Source organism: Alexandromys fortis, unplaced genomic scaffold (assembly GCF_014885135.2).
Source record: "Alexandromys fortis isolate MF-2015 unplaced genomic scaffold, M_Fortis_MF-2015_v1.1 scaffold_51, whole genome shotgun sequence".
Lineage (NCBI taxonomy): Eukaryota > Metazoa > Chordata > Mammalia > Rodentia > Cricetidae > Alexandromys > Alexandromys fortis.
In genome coordinates this window covers 9,810,634-9,830,877 of record NW_026067925.1, presented here as the reverse complement: position 1 = coordinate 9,830,877, position 20,244 = coordinate 9,810,634, and positions in this window count along the sequence as shown.

The following is a 20,244-nucleotide window of genomic DNA, read 5'->3' as shown; positions in this document are numbered from 1 at the left end:
TGGGAGGAAGGGGTTGAAAAGGGCAGGGCATGCTAGAAAGGACTTTGACCTCACAGGGAGATCTGCGGTTCCAGCAAGAGGGGTCGTGGTTGATGCAAAAACAGACGTAGACAAAAGATACAATCCCTCTAGCATAACTAAAAGTCACAGGAAGTTACCTGCATGATGACAATACAAAACAGAACACCTGGCCAGGTCACCACAGAGGAGGGTCATGCTCCTCTTGCCTTCAAGGCCCTAGAAGCTGCCTCCTGAAGATCATAGCCAGAAATTAAATGGGAATCCTTTGATAAAGGATTTTCACTATTGTCTTTATTCCACCCACTGGCCATCGCCGGCCAAGGGGTTCTGAGAAGTTACGGGCATCTGGCTACGTCGTGACAGACTGGCATGGTCCACGCAACTGCAAACTGGAACGGAACATTGTGTTTGAAAGTGGCCCCAAATGTGTTTCTACCGCTCTTGCTGTCTTCTGAGCTGAGTGAGTTAGTCCCAGCACATTCCAGAGCAAAGGCAGTGGTCCCAGGTGAAACAATTTCACTCACAGAGCCACTCAGCCCATTCTAGAACGAGCAAGCCCTTCATTCCACGAGGAGAGGCCAGCCAGGCTGCCCCAGCCTCTGACCACCTCACCGAGGCCCTTGGAAATCCTGGCCCACTCAGAGAAGATCCACCTGAGAAACACACAACAGAGGCCTGGAGCCCAGAATCCCAGCCAAAACGGTGCCATAAAAGTAAGTCATAAAAGAAGAAGTGGAGGGATTGTAGGGGGCAGAGGTGACCGATAAGATCAAAGAAACGGTGTTTTCCAGACACGACAGGGCAGATACACATATGGACTGTAACAGGGTCCGAGACTTTAGTAGGCCCCTAGACCTTAGCATAACTGACTCCATGTTGGAAGTATCATTCAGGCTGTGGAACTCAGCACATAGACAGCACCACCTGCCAAAACGAAAACAAAGACCTAATCCATCAAAGTCCGTAGTTCTGGGAAAGTCTCTACCTATACTCAACTTGCTTTTGGCTTCTGTAGTTCTGCTTCTGGCCAACTGAAGTATGTCAACCCAGGATACAGTTTTTGTGCCTAGAAGCTCATCCTGAGAAAGGCTCAGTGCTACACTGGGATCCCAGACACCCAATGTAGTCACCGGCTGGCTAACAAAGATTTCTATTGGTTTAAACCCATGTCCAGGCAGTCTTCTCTGGAGAACATGCCCTAACAAACTCACGGCAATTATGACAGCATGCACCAGACCTGTGCAAATCCAAGCAGAGAAAATCCCAACATGGAGGGTAGAAGATGGACACAAAAGCCCACCCCAAACTGGGAGCAATTGCTGTTTGATAGCTGCTGGGAGAGGAGAGACAGTCTTCCGGTATGACCCGTGTTGGGTTGACAACACACCCCCAAGGCTAGTTGGGCAACATAGACTGGACTCAATGCCAAAAGAAGGAAAATCTCAGTGTTGGGTTGAGAGAGGATGGTAATGGGAGGAGCTGGGGGATGACAGTGAATTGTATGAAATTCTCAAAGAATTAATAAAGTATTGCTAAAGTGTATTTTTTAAAAAAAAGTGGTAAGAGACTGGGCTTCTAAACATCTTGTCATGGTGGGGATGGTTTTGCAAGGCCCCACCCTGAGGATCGACAGGCGATCAGTGGTTGTTCCAGGAGAGAGAGAAATGTTTTCTTCAATGGCGTAGCCACTGCTGAGATACCCATGCACCAGTAAGTAACCTTTCACCCTTGCTTCTGTTAGGAACACTAATTATATTCATTCGTTTCCCCCAAAAGAGGGGGGAACGTTTTGAAAGAAGGGAAACTAATAGGGAAGAGGGGAATCAGCAGAGTGGGAGGGGACCAGAGAAGGTAATCCGGGGTTAATATGATTAAAATACATTATATGACATTATATGCATGCATGACGATGTCAAAACAAAACCACAGTGCACAACTAACATATGCAGGTTAAAGTCTTTACAACAGAAAATAATAAAATGCAGAGGAGGTCAGTGAGGAGTGAAGACCCCGGCCTTGCCGGACATGATACTGGACAGACTCGTTCATCTTTAGCCACCTGAGTCGGTGGACCCCAGAGGTACAGCTGTACCTAAGTGTCACTCCAACGTCCCACAAGGGCATCTGCCTTCCACTGCCTTCACTGGGGAACTTGCTCACAGCCATGCCCTGAGCGCTGTGCCTGAGAACCAGCCCCCAGAGCACGGGACGGCTAGTGTTCAGCCTCGGGGCTCTGTAAAATGTGGTACCCATCCAGCTGTTTTCCTTTCTTAGGGCGGCGGTAAGGACGGAGTGGCTCAAGAGGTGGAGGGTCCTGATCCACCTCACCGGAGTGAATTCTCCTGCATGCGGGAGAAGTCATGAACTTGCCCTTCTCGGGGCTTGGAAGCCGACTGTACTTCTGGGCTTGAGATCCCTTCCTCTGCCTCGTCACTTCCCACTCAGACCTCTGGCCTCCCTCATAAAGACCTTTGTAAAGACCCTGGGTCCACCTGGACAATCCAGGAGTCCCTCTCCATCTCAAGGTTCTTAACACCACATCTTCAAAGTCCCTTTTACCCTGCAAAGAAACACAGTGAGTGCGGTTCTGAAGATTGGGGTGTGGGAATCTTCAGGAAGCTGTTACTCAGCCTACCACAGCCACCGAGCCTCAGTCAGTGGGAACAAACAGAAAGGCAAAGGGTTGTTAGGGACAGGTTCTATCTGGTGTGTTATAAAGTCAAGATAATAGACAGCTGATGATAGATAGATAGATAGATAGATAGATAGATAGATAGATAGATAGATAGATAGATAGATGTGGAAAGGTAGATATATAATAGGACAGATTATAGATAGGTAGATAATCGATAGGTAGATACATAATAGAAGATAGATAGATAGATAGATAGATAGATAGATAGATAGATAGATGATAGATAGATAGATAGATAGATAGATAGATAGATAGATAGATAGATGATAGATAGATAGATAGATAGATGATAAGTAAATCTATTATGACACAGATATCACATACATATATGTAAAGGGTCAGTATCAGACTTTAGGGGGCTTTGAAATCAGTATCTTGATAAATAATTTTCTGGTTTTAATTGTTTATGCTGAAACAGTTTTTTAGATAGAGGTCTCCATTTGTTTTGCTGAATTAAATGTTTTTTCATCAAAATAGCATTACTATATTTTGCCACAAGGTGGAGCCAACGAAACATCAAAGAGGCCTTCACAGTCGCCATTTTGCCGTCACTTTCTGACTGGTTGTGACCTTCTCTACTAAAGTTCTCTGTGTGACTGGGGTATAAAGGCTATGCGTATTCGTTCAGGAAATCTCAGAGAGCTTTACAGTTTTCTATATTCAAAGAACTCATCCGGCTCCATACTAGAGTGAAGAGCGATGTTCTCTCCTGAGAGCTACCAGCACAATGGAAGAGCTGCAAGTCCTGAGTGCCACTGTGAGCAAGCATAAACTGGGAGAAGCGGCAGGCAAAGTGTCACTGTTATCAAGGACACCAAGTCCGTCCCAGATCTGTGAAGGAGGGAGTCGTCTGGGCTGGGGATGTGGGAGATCGCTCCTGACCAGGGCTTTGCTCCCAGGACTGCGGCTTCAAGGCCCCTGGCACACCTGTGACAATTTCTATTGTGATCTCTCCTACCACACCTATCACTGCATAACCCTTCCCTTCAGCTCTGTGACAGGACCCCACACCTGCTGCCCTTCATGACCTCCTAGCCTCACTTCTGGCCTCCTCCAGCCCCTGAACACACATATACACACACACAGGCACACATACATACAGGCCCGCACACAGGCACGTGTGTACGCACTCACACACACAGGCACACACACACAGGCACACACACACAGGCACACACACGCACACACAGGCACACATACATACAGGCCCACACAGGCGCATGCGCACATACACAGGAGCACACACAGGCATACACACTGGTGCATACACACAAACAGGCACGCATACACACAGGCATACACACAGACATTTTGCAAGGAGGGCTGCTTATTTGTTTCCCGGCTGCCCAGACTCCCAAAATAATCACACAGAAACCATATTATCTAAATCACTACTTGGCCCATTAGCTCTAGCTTCTCATTTTCTAACTCTTACATCTTAATTTAACCCATCTCCATTAATCTGTGCATCACCACGAGGTCCTGGCCTACCAGCAAAGTTTCAGCGGTCTGTCTCTGGCAGCAGCTCCATGGCTTCTCTCTGACTTTGTCTACTCTCTCCCCGCATTCCATTTAGTTTTCCCCGCCTAGCTAAGTTCTGTCCTGCTATAGGTCCAAAGCAGTTTCTTTATTCATTAATGGTAATCACAGCACAGAGAGGGGAATCCCACATCACAGACATATACACATGTGCATGTATGCTGAAGTATGTGTATGACCTCTTCCCAAATAAACAAATAAATAAACAAATAGATGAAGAATAAAGATGCCTCCGTCTCCACTCTGTTCAGCATTACTGTCATGGGGTCCCTGGCCCTCCACTACCCTCTGGGTGACCTCTGATCACCTGACTTAGCTTTGTCAAAAACTGCTGTTAGGTGGCTATGACAGCTACTTTTGATTGTCAACTTGATTGACTTAAGAAACAAGAAGGGCAGTAGTGAGCATATCTTTGGATGTGTCTTACAAGAGTGTCTCCTGAGTGGTTTAAACGAGGAGGGAGAACCTGTCATAATGTAGGTGATGTCATCTCGTGAGCTAAAGCTTGGGCTGCACACAAGAAGGGGAAAGGAGAAAGCCCACTGAGCACCAGTCTTGCCTGATCTCTGCCTCCTGGCCTGCCTAGACCTAGGGCATGCCAGCCACAGTCTGCCATGCCTTCCCACAATTATAGACTATGGTACCCTCTCAAACCGTGAGCAAGCAAACCCATCCCCCATGGGTTGCTTTTTTGCCAAGGACTTAGTCTTAGCAATGACAAGAGCGACTGAGCTACAAATCATTGGGTGAAGCCAATCCTCTCACCCCAGGGCTCCTTGGCTGTACTTCCTATGGTCACGAGCGTCCTTGCTCCCAAATCCCATTGCTATGTTCCCTTTAGCTATTGTAATGGCTTAGAATAGTCCTCCTTATCATACTTTAAACATGCCATTGAATCCTTTTTTTCTCTTCAAAATCCCCATCACTATGTTACCCCTACTACCCTAAGCATCCCACCCACACAGTATTCTCCAGAGGTCGAGAGCGTTGCCAGGGTTTACCTGGCTCCCATGATCTTCTTTCTAGTTGCTCCCAAAATGCCCTCAGGAAAGCAGAGAGAAGCTGAGCAGTGTGTGAATGGGCAGTGTGGTCCCAAACAGACTCCCCAAAGATTTCATTAGCCCTCCTGTCCTCAAACTTCCATAGCAACCAAAACTCACAGTTGAGGGCTGAGCTGAGCTACAGAAAGTGAAAAAAGGAGAAAAGGAGAAATGTTTGCAGGGCCTTTGTCCCAACCATTCTCCTGTAGATAAGTACTCCGCCCTAGGGTGTAGGGTATTCTCTTGTAAAGAGGGGTGGCACATCGCATTCCATTCTAAAGGCAAGATGTAGGGCCAACAGCACCCCTGCCCAGCCAAAATAAATGGCATTGATGTTAAAGATGCCAACAGTCTTCGCCTCGGGAGAGACCTGTGTCTCCAGCTTCCAGTCAATAAACTGGAGTTGGTTGTTTTACTTCTTTACTCTTAGGGGACCGCCACCCAGTTACCAAATAAATATACATACGGAGACGTGTTCTTACTTATAAATGCCCGGCCTTAGCTTGGCTTTTTCTAGCCAGCTTTTCTTTTTCTTTCTTTTTTTTTTTTTTTTAGATTTTATTTATTTATTATGTACATAGTGTTTCCTTGCATGTTTGCCCACAGGCCAGAAGAGGGCATCAGATCTCAGTACAGATGGTTGTGAGCCACCATGTGGTTGCTGGGAATTGAACTCAGGACCTCTGGATGTACTTAAATTCTCCCGTCGATCTTTTGCCTCTGGACTTTAAACTTCCTACACCTTTCTTTCCTTCTTTCCCCACTGCTGGCTGTGTAGCTGGGTGTCTGGCCCCTGATGGCCTCCTCTCTTCTTTTGTTTCCTGATGTTTTCTTCCCAGATTTCTCTTCCTATTTATTCTCTCTGCCTGCCAGCCCTACCTACCCTTTCTCCTGCCTAGCTATTGGCCATTATTTAGAAGAAACACTATTCTAAAGAAAGAAACAGAGGAAGGAAGATCTTCAGAAACCCACCAAAGCTCTTTATTAGACCAATCAGGTGTTTTAGACAGGCAAAGCAATTCAGCTTTACAGAGTTAAAAAAAATGCAACATAAAAGAATGCAACACATCTTTGCATCATTAAACAAATGTTCCACAGCATAAACAAGTGTAACACATCTTAAAATAATATTCCACAACAATAAACCTTTCAAAGCACCTACCAAGCATCAGGCACTCTGCCAAGACCACAGAAACCCACAAGAAAGACACACACTCCTATCTTATATCATAATACAATAAAGCTCGAAATCAATGGCAAGAGTCATTAGAGAAACAAAACAGCGATGCAAGAGCAAGCACACACCTTTGAGCAATCAATGAACCATTGACAAAAATCAATGGAGAAATTTCTAAATTCTCTAGAGTCAAATGAAAATGAAAACACAATACACAATAACTTTGGATACAGAAAAAAGAAGTATATAACTAATTGTCAGTGTCTATGTTAAACCATCAGAGAAAAGGAATTCCAGGTAAGAAGGCAGACTAGAACCTACCTACAAGATGGCTTGTCCAAAGAGAGGTGCCAGGATAAGAAAATAAGCTAAAAATAGACTCTATTTTAAAGAAAGAAACAGAGGAAGGAAGATGTTCGGAAACCCACCAAAGGAGCGATAAGGCAGTGGGAAAGCACAGAGAAACTGAAGGTGGGGTGATGGGAAGAAGAAAGCCAAGCTGGACACTGTTCCAGCTCGATGGCTGGGGCGAGGAGTGAGGTAGAAGGTGGTCTGGAGAGAAAGAGTATTCTAGGTTAGCATGATTGTCCTACCCACATGGCAATCCTACCCACAAGACCAGTCCACAACCCTCACGAGCCTCAAATCATATTGTGGATCTTGCTGAAGCAATGGCTTCTCCCATGGAAGGAGTCAGCCATCAGAGAAGCTGCCCTGGCTCAGAGGACTATGGCTGGGTGCCATCTTGCTTGAGAGGTAACCTAAAGTTTAAGAATGCCCTTACCTTGTATTCAGATTGGTGACTACCTTAATTGTTATCATAGAACCTTCATCTAGTAACTGATGGAAGCAGATGCAGAGATCCACAGCCAAGGACCAGGCCAAGTTCCAGGAGTCCAGTGGAAGAGAGAGAGGAGGGATTATGTGAGCACGGGAGGTCAAGATCATGACGGGGAAATCCACAGAGACAGCTGACCCCAGGTTCTGGGAGCTCATAGACTCTAGATTGGCAGCTGGGGAATCTGCATGGAACCTAACTAGGCCCTTTGCATGTGAACGACAGTTATGCAACTTGGTTTGTTTGAGGGGCCCCTGGCAGTGGGACCAGGATCTCTCCCTGGTGTATGAACCAGCTTTTTGGAACTCGTTTCCCATGGTGGGATGCTTTGCTCAGCCTTGATGCAGGGAGGAAGAACTTGGTCCTGCCTCATCTTAATGTGCGAGGCTTTGTTGACTCCCCATGGGAGACCTTACCCTTTCTGAGGAGTGAACAGGGTGTGGGTGGCGGTGGGGAGAGAGGTGGGGGAAAGGGAGGAGGGGAGGGAGGGGAAACTGTGGTTGTTACGTAAAATGAATAAAAAATGTAAATAAAGAAAAAGACAGCCCCTTCACAAATGGAAAAGCTGGATATTCACTGTGGAGTAATAAATCCACCATCCTCTAGAAAAATAAATTAAAAATAGACCAAAGACCTTAATGTAAGAGGTAAAAATTTGAAATCATGGGGTGAGGGATGCTTGAAGGTTTGGGTACAAGCAAAGATTCTCTGAGGACTCTAATAGCTCAGGAAGAAATGACAAGAATTGGCAAATGGGGTTGAACCAATTTAAAACGAGTTTGCGCAACAAAGGACCCAATTAACTAAGTGAAGAGAGCCTGCCTACAGGATGGGATGGGAGACAATTGTTGCCAGCTATACATCTGATGGAGAATTAATATCCAGACTCTATAAGGAACACCAAAAATTAAATATAAAATCTAATCAGTAAATGACAAATTAAATGAACAGACAGTCCCCAAAGATGAAGCAAAATGTCTAATAAACATGCAAAACACATTTGGCATCCTTAGCCATCGGGGAATTTCCACAGATTCCATCTCACTGCAGTCAGAATGGCTGTCGTCAAGAAAAGCAGCAATAGATGCTGACCAGAGTGAGGGTGAGGGCCTTATAGGCTATTGGAGGGATATAAATTAGAGAATCCACTATGAAAATCAGTGTGGCAGGATCTCAAAAAGAAATAGGACTACTTCAGTATCTATCTAAACCAAGTCTAGGAGTCTAAGTCAGCTTCCATGGGCAATCTGCATGATTCACAACAAGCCAATCTCTCTCTCTCTCTCTCTCTCTCTCTCTCTCTCTCTCTCTCACACACACACACACACACACACACACACACACACACACGAGAATTAGTGACTATTTTAGAATTGATCACTACAAAATCAATTGTTTTGTACAACTAATATATACTAATAAAATTAATTCAAAAAATAAAAAAGAGAGAAGAGGAACCACAGGCTAATGGACAATGGGGCAGGTATTTGTGTCACCATGGTACAAGTATTCTAACAGACGTCATATGGAAAGAGCTAAGGGGGCTGGAACAGTGACTCGGTGGTCGAAAGTGCTTACTGTGCAAGATCGCTGTGTAAGGCGAGGGCTGGAGTTTGTGTTCCAACACCCGCCTCAAATCTGGGAGTGGTCCTGCACACGTCTGTAACCGCAGCATTGAGTGGGTGGAGACGGGAATAACTAAGGTTTACAGGCTGACCAATGTGAATGAGTTCCAGGTTCAACGAAAGGCCTGTCCTCAAGGCAGAGGACAAGGTGGTATAAGGGGACCCCCAGTACCTCTGGCCCCTTCGAGAGGGGCATGCAACCCTCCACACACAAATAAAAATAATAAAGCAATGAATAGAACTAAGTTTTATTACAGAGAACAGCTTCACTCGTCGACAGCTGTGTCTTCTGTCAGGAGACAGAATCCACACTCCTGATATGACTTGCATTTCAATTAGTCCAAAGCCTGTTCCGGGACACTCCCTTCTGGATATGAGTCAGAAGGCTGAAGCCTCCCTGCAGAACCTGCTCAGGACAGAGGAGCTGGGCCTCAGAAGCACCCCAGTCCATTCAGACTGGGCACAGCCTAAGGAGCAGAGGCAGAATGCGCTGTCTCGGGAGAGTCTAGAAATGCCAGCTCCAGCCCAGACCCCAACCCCAGGTCCAATCCCAGCCCAAGCCCCCGCGCGCACCAAGCACTCCTAAAGGACTGGACCTTCACTGACCTGTCACCAGCCTTCACTATTTGGACCCCTGCTGCTCAGCCACAAATGCAGGACTAAGTGAAGAGAAGATCCCTCGGGTCCCCTCAGAGCCGCGGCTTTTTTGAATATGGAGAAATCTCTGCTGAGTCAGAAGCTTGGGGACACATAGCTGAGCTGAGTGTGACTCAGCCCCAGGCTCAGCTCTAAGGTTCCTCCCAGAATATGCCCTTTTTTGGCCCCAGGCCTCATCTCTCTTAGGAGGGCTCACAGGCACAGCGTCAAACAGCCTCAGAAGGGCGCTACAATTGTCTGGTTCGCTCTCCAGAAGGACTGAGTGCAAGAAATGTCTCATTCCCCAAGACTTCAGCTCCTACCGGGAAGGAAGAGGCACAGCTATCCTTCACCTGCTGTGCCTGAGAAGCCGCGCTAATAGTGTAATGAACGGATAACCCAAGTCAGTAGAAAAATCTCCTCCTTGGGTGAATAAAGGGAAAAGGGAGGAGAAAGGGGGAAGGAAAAGGGCAAGAGGGAAGGGCAAGAGGGAGGGAGCCGGAAGAGAGGAAGTCTCCACCAGCTGAAGCATCCTATCTTTTTTACCCCAGATCCTAGGTGTATTCACAAGTGGCCCCTGGGATAAGAAGTTAAAAAGCATGAGCCAGGCAGGTTTTGAGAAAGAAAAGGCAAAATGTCCTACACAAAGACACAAGCAGAGGGAAAATAGATGGTGAGCGAGCTTAAGATGTTCAGGTCAGTGGGAGCAAATCACGGAGAGAAGAGAGAGGGGTCCGCTAGCAGGGGGATGGCCAGAGTATCGGGAAGCCACAGAAGGAAAGTGAGCTGTGACAGCCAGCCCCGCAGTCTGCAGCCTGCTGAGACAGTGAGCTCAGGATGCAAGCACACAGTCCAAAATCCACTACATGAAGGGCCTGAGCTCCCAGCTGCAGTGCTGGCTTCACAGTCCAGAAGTTGCATTTTCTTGATGACTCCGTTTTCCCTGCTGTAAAGGTGGCAACGATGGCAAGACACGGCTCACTGGGCAACATGAGGATCTGATGATTGAATACCTGCCAAACATTTGAGGAGAGATGGACTCCTCCGCCGCTCCAGCCTGTAACAGTGCAGAGAGGTGGACAGACCATTTTGACCTCGGGCAGTCCTCTGCAGAGGCAGCTTTATTTTGGAGTCTCCATCTGGGTGACCGAGGTTTTCTCAGAGCTACACTGTATTCTAAGGGCACTTTTGCCCCACAGCCGGTTCTTGTCTCTCTTCGTTGTTCCTGTAAGATCTTCCTGGGGGTCTGAAGACTTTCTCTACCTCGGGTTCTCTACATTTCCCCAGGCCCTCGCGTCTTTGTCGGTGGTGTTCTGAGACAGTGTCTTACTCTACACCCCAGGCTGACCTCAAACTCATAGCAACCCCAACAGCCTCAGACTCCCCAGTGTTGAGATTACAGGTGTGAGTCACCATGCCCAGCTCCCCTGGACCTCTGTTCCAGTTTGCTTTCTGTTGCTATGAAACACCTTGAAGGCAGTAAATGTTATTTGGCTTAGAGGTTATAGGTCATCCTGGGAAGCCAAGGTTGGAACGCAAGGCAGGAGCTTGAGGCAGAAACCAAGGAGGAACACTGCTTCCTAGCTTGCTCCCTCTGGCTTTCTCAGCTACCTTTCTCATGGAGCCCAGGGCAACTCGCCTAGGAATGACAACTGCTCATGGTGGGCGGGCCCCTGGGAAAATGACCCCCCCCCAATGGAGGCAATTCTTCAACTTAGGTGTGCCAGGTTGAAGATGAAGATTGCCTATCACAATCTATAACTTTGGGGGTGGGGGGTGGAGGGGAAAATTTGCTTCCTAGAAGACACAAATTGGTATACTCAGTTAAATGTAATTCTTTGCTATAAGACTGGTCAGAGTCCTTCACATATAAACAGCATTATGACTCATGAAGAGGCAAATTGAATGTGAAGTGTTTTCCAAGATCTCTTGACCCTGAAAAAAAATTACAGAACTACATTCACGCAGAGATCACCCATTGACATCTCACAATACTTGGGTTGCTTTGCAGAGTCAAGTTGCAAGCCATTGGTCTAGAACACCTCTAAAGTTCCATCCAACCCTGGTTTCTGCTTTGCAGACCTCAAATCGTGAAGCATTCCGGGTGAGTATGGCACAGCCAGGGCCTTGTTCTGCAGAGAGGAAAACCCAAGCCCTCCTCTGCTTTGTGTCAACAACCTGAGCTGTATCCCTGAGCCTTCATCCACCTGAGAGTTACACAGCCCTTTGTCAGCGTTATGGGGACGTGGTCCCTCTTTCACAGACAGAGAACCCAAGGCCTAAGAAGTTAAAGACACTGGCTCAGATCCATAGCCAAGCACATTGTTAGTGTGATCACTGAGTTACCCCCTGTTTGACAGATGGATGGGTACCGAAGGGCCTCACTCACTCACTGTTGATGAGGAGTGAGAACCAGAAGGGTGTAAAGGAATCAAAGCCCTACAATAAATAAGCCCACAACAATAGTGCCATGTCCCTGAAGCAAGTCAGTAACAGCAAGGAAATAACACCTGACCCCAGCAGACCACAGCAGGAAGCAGGGGAAGTGTATGAACCAAGCCTCAACTGCCATAAATTATACAGCAAGAACCAGGGGAAATGTGATTGCTGTGGCTTGGATCTTTTAAGATTTGTTCATTTTATTTTATGTGTGCATTTAGCCTGCATGTATGTATGTATAGGCACCACATGCAGGCTTGGTACCTGAAGAAATCAGAAGAGGGCATTGGAGAGTTGCAAATGGTTGCAGGCCATCACATGGGCGCTGGGAACCAAGCCCAGGTCCTCTGCAAGAGCAAGAAGCGCTCTTAACCTTTGAGCCATCTCTCCAGCCTGTAATCTGGATTTTAAATGCCTGTCAAAGGCCTATAGGCTAAAGGTTAGGTGCCAGCCTGCAGCACTATGAGAAAACATGGGAACCTTTAGGAGACGGACACAAGAGGAGGAAATGGGATGTGTTTGTTGATCCCTGTATCAGTCAACGTCGTGTCGCTGTGACGAGCTGTCATGCACAGCAACTCTTATAAAAGGAAGTATTTAATCAGGGCTTGCTTACATCCAGAGGTGTTACTGAAAAGGGGGTGAGGACACGAGTCAAATAAACCCAAGCTAACTCCAAAACATTTCAGTTATAATTTTTTTATTATAAGGGGCAAACTCACAGAAGTCCAACCTCAGGTGTGTAACACGCGAACCAGAGATAGAGAGTGAGTCCTGGGTGGGCCAGTGGTTTTTCTCTGGGTACCCAAAAGGTCACGTCCTAACCTGGCCCAGCCTCTTAAAGGTCATTGGCTGAAGGAGGTACCCCATCACCTCCGCCTTTTGTATAGATAAGAGAGTTTTAAACCCAATTTAAAGCTATATACACTAGGAACAGATATTAAGTATAAAATTAGGATTACAACCAGCATAAACAATATTAAGCAAGGAATGTATGCTAAATGTTTTAATAAACATTCTATTCTAAGGAGTCTATGTCTTGCATTGGAAATGGCTTGGCTAAATCATAAGAGGAAGGTAACTCTGACTATCTAATCTTCAACCCCATCGAAGTCCTGAGAAGGGAGATAATATTATTTGAGTAAGCAGGAAGTGCAATCAAGTAGCTTCCAAAATGTGTAGTATATGACAGAGACAACTGACTACCTGGTGCTGTCAGGAGCAATGTGTCTCACATCAATAGAACACTAAGTTATTTAAATGTCACATTCTACATATCATTGAAGAGGTTAAGGATTACCTACCTATGCAGAATACAATCTCTGTGTATCTAAAGAACCTAGTTAATCTGACTATATGTATAACAAACATGACATGAATGAATATTGATGCATAATATTTAATACCTATATAACTTAAAGACTAAGACTTCATATTAGAATATTAAACAATCTTTAAACAAATGTGCAGTGAATAAGGACAATGACCTCAAAATGTAAACAACGTGTAAGTATCTTGATTAGAGGTAGAAATATATAATGCAATATGATAAGTATATCCTAAAAAATTGTATCAATATACAAAATGTCTTAAACAGAGGTAGAAACAGAGAGTTGGTGACCAGGATAGAGAGAAAACCCAGACCCTTCCACCAGTGTGAGTCTCAGACTGTGTGCACTGCAGGGATCCCTGGCTGGAGAGGCAGAGACCTGTGGAGAGCTGCACTGTGTTCCGGGGCGGGGCGGCGGGGGGGGGGCGGGGGGATGCAGGACCCAGTGACAGCTGTAGATCACGAGCTGCTGATGATTGGAGCCAGGGGTGGGGAGAGTCAGTGCCCAGTGGGGTCCCAAAAGAGGAGTGGACTGGTCCCCAAGACCCACAATGGGGCACCAGATGTTACTAAAGGGGGTAGGGGGTGGGTGTGAGTCAAATAATCCCAAGCTAACTCCAAAAGATTTTAGTTACAATTTTCTATTATAAGGGGCAAACTCACAAAACAGAAATGAAAAGTCCAACCTCAGGTGTGTAACATGAAAACCAGAGAAGAGAGAGAGAGAGAGAGAGAGAGAGAGAGAGAGAGAGAGAGAGAGAGAGATGCCTGGGTGGGCTAGTGGTTTTTCTCTGGGTACCCAACCAGGTCCAGCCTCTTAAAGGTCATTGGCTAAAGGAAGTTCCCCATCACAGAGGTCTGATCCATTATCATCAGGATGGGAAGCATGGTGGCATGCAGACAGACATGGTGCTGGAGAGGCAGCTGAGAGTTCTACATCCAGATGGGTAGGCAGGAAGCAGGAAGAGAGACACTGGGCCTGACTTGAACATTTGAAACCCCCAAAACCTGCCCTCAGTAACACACTTCCTCCAACAAGGCCACACCTCCTATTCCCTGGCAAGAAGGACTACTCCCTAATGACCAAGCATCTAAATATGTGAGCCTATGGAGGCCATTCCTATTCAAACCACCACTATCCCCTGTAGGCTCACACATTTGAAAACATGGTCCCTAGCCAGTAGCACTGTTTAGGGGGATTTAGGAGGTTTTGCTAGAGATAGTTTTTTTTCTGGGGGGCAAGCGTTGAGTTCATGGCCTCACCCCACTTCCAATTTGCTCTCTGCTTCACATTTGCAATTGAAGATGTAGTCTGTCAGTTTGCTCTTGCTGCTGTGTCTGCCACTTGCTGCCTTGCCTCCCCATCAAGATGGACCCTATTCCTCTGGAACAGGAAGCCCAAATAAACTCTTCCTTCTATAAGTTGACTTAGTCATGGTGTGTTATGCCAGCAACAGAAAAGTAACTAGTACATTTGGTCACTGGGAACATGAACCTTAAGAGGCTATTGAAATCCCAGCCTCTCCTGCGTCTCTCTTTCTCTCTTTGCTTCCTGGAAGTGATAGGTTAAATGTATAACCCTGCGACATACTCCTGATATACTATGCCACCATCTGCTCAAACCCACAGGACCAGGTGACCACAAAACGGAGCCTATGAAACCATGAGCCAAAAATGAACTTCCTCCTTGAAGCTGGTTATCTAGATGTTTTGTCAAGGGGTAGAAAGCTGATTCATAAGTTCAGTGGTTGGCTCTCCCAGCCCCTTCCTGTCTCTTTACTATTCCAGCATCCTGGCCCCTCAGCTCCTTATCTGCAACCCCCATACGCTCCATCCAACACAGCCACCAAATGATTAACAGCTGACAGACTTCCTGCCTCGGGACCGTACCCTGCACTAGCTTGGTGTCTGATGCCACGGTGCTATTCGGTGTCTTCAGTGTCACGCCCTGGCAACGAACCTATTCACCCACTGATTGAGAAAAGGAATGGAGCCGGGGGAAGGAAGAAAATGAAGAGACCAGGTTGACCTATGCTTCTGCAGCTGTGGCTCCCAGATTGTAATTGAGCAAGCCCAGTGTGATACTTAACCTTCCTTGTCGCCTTGAATGGATTTGAAAGCAACTCAATTCTGGATGTGCCTGAGGGTGTTTCCAGAAAGACTTAACTGAGGAAAGAGAGCCCACTCTGAATGTGAGTGGCTCCTTCGCACAGGTAAGGGTCCCAAACTGGGTAATGAGAAAAGCAAGAGGCCAGCTGGGCACTAGAGTCCATGTCTGCTTCGTGACCATGGCTACAGTGTGCTAAGACACCTCATGCTCCCCTGCCAGGGTGGACAGTATCTCTCAGACTGGAACCAAAGCAGACCCTGAACTGCTTTTGTCAGGCATCATGTCACACTAGTAAGAAAAGTAACCAAGCGCGAAGATACCCAGGGATGCTTACAACCAAGATGGCGCCTAGAAGCCCCGGGGAACTGCTACAGCTGTGGTCGGTGTGTTGGGAGAAATTACACCATCCAGACTGCACACCCAGGAGCCAAGTGACTGAGTGCCACACTGGCTCCTCGCCCTGTGAACCTGAGCACATATCAGGGCAGTTCTACAATTTCTACTTGAGAGGGACTTGAGAACTGAAAAAATGCAGGCAGTAGGTGGAGTTGCTAGGGTGGTCTTGAGGCTTGCCTTGTAGCTAGGTTTGCTTAGTAAGCAACTTGTTCTAGTTCAAAACACTGATTTGGAGAACTTGGGGATACTGCTGATGGAAACCCTGCAGGGGCCACACCTCTCTGGCACCCTGGGGTGCTTCCCATAGAGTAGGCAATGTTCATCTCTACATCTGTTCCCTTCATCGGGCACTGTGAAGACAGAGGATCAGCTGCAGCAGCCTAGGCACTCAGGTGCCCTCCCATGGAGGTGCCGTTGCTGCTGCTGCTGCTGCTGCTGCTGCTGCTGCTGCTGCTGCTGCTGCTGCTGCTGCTGCTGCTGCTGCTGCTGCTGCTGGATGATGGTGACAGCAGTGATCATACTGATGGTAACACCCAAGGTCCTGCTGTTATCCCAGACATTTCACAGACATCGAAAGCTGATATGTGTAACAATTCTGACCGTGTGAAGTAGGCAGTAGTAGGTCCCCGCTTGAGAAGAAGCCTGAATTTGCTTCTCTGTTGCTTTGATAGAACACTTTCACCCTACAGGTTACAGTCCATCATGGAGGCAAGTCAGGGCAGGAGCTCAAGGTGGGAAGCTAGAGGCTAGCTGAAGAAGAGACCCCAGAGGCGTGCTGTATACTGGCTTGTTTCTAGACTCGCATTCAGCTAACCTTACTTATACAACCCTAAGCCCACGTGTTTGGGGGTAAGACCTGACCACAGTGGGACAGGCCCTCCTCCATCAGTTAGCCATCAAATGCACCCCAGACATGTCCAGTCTAATGGAGGTCACTCTCCCCTCCCTGTTGTCTCTAGTCTGTGTCAAGTTGACAAAAATGATCAGGCGCAGAGGTAAGTCAAAAGGGGTGGGGAGCTGGCATTTTGAAAATGTCAAGGAGTCACACAAATGAAGACATAATCTATCCTTAGCGATCTGCCATTAGGAGAAGCCCTATGTAAGCTCCTTTCAGAGAGAGCCCTGTGATGCCTGGGGTGTGTCATCTGTGGCCCTGTGTGCAGGCTGGAGACACAGGCAAAGACATGCTCAGGAAGAATCTGGGCCTCTGGAACTTTTGGAACTTTCTTCGGGCTGTTTCCTCTCCCCTTCTAGTCCTAGCACCCCCACAGATTGGTATTAAAGAGACACCTGCCTGTCAAATCTCCTCATCAGCTCTCAGCCATTCTCCAGAAGCTCCCTCTGCGATCTTGAGGAGAGAATAAATCTACAATCTCTGCAGAGGAGAGAAAGTCTCATTGAGTGCTATGCAGCTTTCTGTAGCTGCGATCCAAACACTGGGGAAAATAGATAGAAGGCAGGAATGATTCACTTGGACTCAGGGTTTCAGGAACTTCAGTCTGTGCCTGGCTGGCCCTGTTATTTTAGGGCTGAGCTGGGGCTCCATGGAGGCAGGAGCCTGTAAAGGAGAAGGCTGTTCACCTCACTGTAGACAGGAAGTAATCAGAGAGGTCCTGAAGGCCATGTGTACTTCCAAGGCCTCCTTCCAGGGACTTCTTTCCCTTGCCAAGTCCTGCCTGCGAAAGTTCCTACCATTTCTTCAAGTAGTGCCACCAGCTGGGGACCAAGTTCTCAACACCCCGGACATTAATGTTCAAACAAAACCGGGCTGTTTGTTTTTGTCTCCTGTACACTAATACAGGGCGGGGGGGGGGGTGGCGACGACTCGGCCTATGTGTACACTAGGCAAGCGCTCCGCAGCTGGACAGCTCCAAGTGTTTTTTTTTTAATAACACTGGAATTCATATTGTCTGTGACCTGCTATCGATTCATATGACAGACCTGAAACAGGGAGAAGAGGAAAACATGGGTGTCCCTCAAGCTAGACCGGCCTTGTCCTTTGCTGTCTGAAGTCAGGAAGGGAGGCACTGGGACTATGGTCCAGGGTTTCAGAGCGAGGCTCAATTCACTATGTCAGCTGTTGCCATATCCCTCCTAAAACAAGGAGTGAGGATTTCCTGTGGGCAGGTGTGAAGTCTGTGAGCCCAACAGAGAACTGCAGTGTGCACACACACACACACACACACCTCCTACTTTCTTTCTCCTTCTCCATCTTGCTCATATTCCAGATATGACAACTGTTTCTGGCTCACCCGCTACCCTTCTGGTCTGGATGACTCATTTGGGAAGAGGGGATCTGTGTGTGTCTTTATGTTTCCCTGACAGGGGTCACGTTTGCCTAAAAGAGAAGACTTGGCCAGCTCCCCTGAGATAACATTGCCAGCGAAGCTTTGGAAAGCATAAAGAACAGTGTTGATTCAGGTTACAAACTGGCCCCTGTCCAAATGGTGAGGTCAGTCTTTATATGTTTGCAAACCAATTGCAGCGGCCTTGGACAGTCTGGAGCCTTTGGGGAGCAGCGTTCTATGTACACAGTTGGTTAGGTCTGCTGCCCTGCCTGGATGCACCATGATGGGTGTTCACTAACCTGGAAAGGAAGCCAGCCGTAGGTGAGAAGAGACTTTCTGCTGCCTCAGCCTTGCAAAGCTTCTGTCTTTGTAAGTTTCTGCCTTGACGGCAATGATGGGTGTAATCTGCTCAGACATTTATTGCTGGGGCCTGGCCTCCAATTGCCAGGGATTAGGCACTTCCTCCAGGTAGTAGCCAAACTCCACTATAACAGGTTTGGGACAAGCCCTTGGGGAACCAAGAGCCCCAAGCCCAGGAGAGATCAGGGTGGGGCCAATAGAAATCAGATGGTGGGGAAATCAATGGCTTCCCAGGAAAGGACTGTGAAGCTTCAGAAACTATCACACAGAAAACCCCTGAACTACAAACAATTGCTGTGGAGCCCCCAGCTCTTTCGGTGGCACACAAGATGGTGTAGGTGGCACACAAGATGGTGTAGTGACAAGCGGCGTGCCTGTCGGGCAATGTGCCGAGAGCTGAAACTTGAAGACAGAGGATGTGAAACAAAGTCAAACTTAGGTAGGGAGAGGTTGTCATTTGAAAGAAAGACTGTGGTTATGGGCAGAATGGTTCTGCCTCAGGACTCCGCAAGCATCTCAGATTCAGAAGAACTGGGGGAGGGGCTTGTCTTTCTGTGGCAGAGGAGAGCCAAATGGCAACGTAGAATCTGGAAGAGAAGCTGGACAAACACTTGGACAGCCTAGCCAGCCAGGGAAAGTTCTGGCTGGTGAAAGTGGGCTGGGGATACTCAGCTTTGTTTGTGTGTGCTCTGGCCAGGGGGAAGAAGAGCTGGGGAACCAGTAAAAAAAAAAAAAAAAAAAAAACAGAACCCTGAGCAAATGAAGCAGAGGGTCAGCCATGGGCAACAGTGGACTCCCAGTTAAAGACAAGACTGGACGTGGTAAGGAGTGGTGTGGATCGCTCTTAAGGCTAAAATTAGAGTTATTGTATTGATATAAAATGAAAACCCTTTTTATTTGTTTGTTTGTTTGTTTGTTTGAACACTGTTAATTTTTTATCACTGTCAGATTTCCATCGGCCCAACCAGGATGTCAGAACTCAAAAAGAAGAGGAGGACTCTAGACATGCTGCATGCACAGGAGTGTGCGTGAGTCGGCAGTGTGAACAGACACACTGGCCTTGACACAGGGAGGAAGACACTGTTCCAGGAACAGAGCCATTTGCATATCACATTGATATTTTAAGTTGTTACAGTTACCTACAACTTCCAGAGTTACAAACTAACTCAGAAATGATGCTAGACCATGACAACCTGGAGGGAGGCTCCAGACCTCGGTCCCTGAGTCTGGTACAAAGAGAGACATTTGAGACCTTTGAGACCGCATTGTTCTGGCTTTTCTCTCTGTAAAGCACTGCCACGGACCGGACGGTCTCTTGGAGACCGCTATCCACGGGAGAACAGGGTGAAGGATAGGATAGCCAGGATACGACGCAAGGGAATGACAGACAGACACACTGTGTAGTGCAATTTTACTTCTGCAAAGCTTCAGTTTTTATACAAAACAGATCAAAGAACTTGGCAGGTTCATTACATCACCCCACTCAGGGTTCCAGACATAAATCAAGGCTAAGCATAATCAAAATAGAGCTCCTTCTACCTGCTCCTGGGCTCAAGATGTTGGCAAGGACTTTTAGTTTTGTTTTGTCTCTTAGAACTCTGTCTCACACCATTATTTACATTCTACCGTGGGAGACTAGTTCTCAGGGTCCTGTGTTTAGCTTTCCATCTATATAGTTTTTATTCTTTGCTCCATATCCCCTAATAGTTTTCTCATTTTCTCATGATAGTTCCTATACCAATATATTAAA